This window comes from Castanea sativa, chromosome 3 (genome assembly GCF_040712315.1).
Source record: "Castanea sativa cultivar Marrone di Chiusa Pesio chromosome 3, ASM4071231v1".
NCBI classification, from domain to species: Eukaryota; Viridiplantae; Streptophyta; class Magnoliopsida; order Fagales; family Fagaceae; genus Castanea; species Castanea sativa.
The window spans coordinates 11,136,733-11,136,945 of NC_134015.1; positions in this window are offsets into that span (position 1 = coordinate 11,136,733).

Genomic DNA, 213 nt, shown 5'->3' on the forward strand with positions numbered 1-213 from the left:
CAGAAGATAATTGCTAAATAAATCTTGGATGGATCTAAGCTGCAAAGATATCTTGACATATCAAAACTCTGCTGGGTTTAAGAACCCTGCTTCATGTGATCAGTCACCAATTGGTCTCAAATACTCAGTGCCACACTTTTATGGTATCATTGATTTCAAAATTATGTTGCTTATTCAAACTCGGATTGGTGCTGTCAAACAGGCATGCAAAAT